The sequence below is a fragment of the Dendroctonus ponderosae genome, unplaced genomic scaffold, assembly GCF_020466585.1.
Source record: "Dendroctonus ponderosae isolate FM_Combo_2020 unplaced genomic scaffold, Dpon_F_20191213v2 Dpon_F_20191213_8, whole genome shotgun sequence".
Classification (NCBI taxonomy): Eukaryota; Metazoa; Arthropoda; class Insecta; order Coleoptera; family Curculionidae; genus Dendroctonus; species Dendroctonus ponderosae.
Genome location: NW_026019016.1, coordinates 6520 through 7862, shown reverse-complemented (window position 1 = coordinate 7862; position 1343 = coordinate 6520).

Here is a 1343-nt window from a genome sequence, read left to right as displayed (position 1 = left end):
AACGGTGCAACATAAAACTATTTTAACTAAATAAGAATATTTTTTAAATTAGGTCCGACTTTATAATTTGAAAATTATTAAATATTATTTGTTAGAGAAAATTTAAATAATATTCAAGAAGGTTTTATTCCTATTTTTCAGCTGCCATGATGTTGTGTCAAATTTCGACAAGGTTTTTTTCATTTTCAACGATTTTAACAATACCTCCAATAAAAAGTTATAGCGTAATGATACCAACCTACGTTAAGTGAAGAACGTATTAAAATCAATAAAAATTCAATAACCTATAAATACGAGAACCATTTCGGTGCTTGGTGGTGAAATGAAATTCTTAGATATGAATCTGTGGTTCTGAAAAGAACCGTTTTGAAATGTGGACAACTCACAAGAGGTGTTCGAAGTTCTGCCCATTTAACTCCAAACATGTTTGTGCTCGTTTAATCATGTTATTGTGCACTCTGCGTAACATTCCTGGACTAACATTTTGTGCAGCTTCCCGTATTCGAGTTACTATCTTCTGCTCATTCTGCACTGGTGTTCGATACACAAGAGATTTAATGTGCCGCCAGAAGAAGAAATCCATCGGAGTCAGGTCAGGGGATCTTGGTGGCCAGTTTACCGGTCCATTTTGTCTGCGTATTCATGGTTAAGCCAAGCTCTTACCGGAGCAGCAAATTGGGCTGGAGCCCCGTCCATTTGGAGCCAGAGATTTTAAACGGCGGCTAGTGGCAAATTGTCCAGTAAATTTTGAAATTCCGAACAAAGAAACAATAAAAAAATTTTACCATTAAGTCGAGATGGCAAAATTACGGGTCCCAATAGGTGAATACGAAGGTGTTATAAAAACTGAGAATTTTGTCGGTTTTGTTCCAAAAACCAATTACAAAAACCTTGCCTTAATGGATAGTCCGTGTGTAAAAGTGCATGTGTTTTAGATAAATGGTAAGGGTGAAGCCCTTCCTCGGCAATAATCCGGTGTACAGTTACCTGGGAAAGTGTAATTTGTTGCGCAATGCTCCGTGTACTACTGGAAGGATCTACTGCGATTAAATTCAGTACCTGTTCTTCTATGTCCGGAACCCGAGCATCTCTTGGTCGTCCACTTTCTATTTGAACTCTTGGAGCCAATCGTCCAGTATCTCTAGCCCTTTGAATTAGCCTGCGCAGGACATGCGCGCTGGGCTGTCGTCGGTTGGGAAACCTGTTGGCGTAAGTTCTAACAGCTTCTGCTACATTACTGTGGCATTCCCCCATAACTAACAGCATATCCGCATATTCAATATTGGTGAACATTTTGTAAAAGAAGCTTGAAAGTCAGTAACTAACAATTTGACAAATGCTTG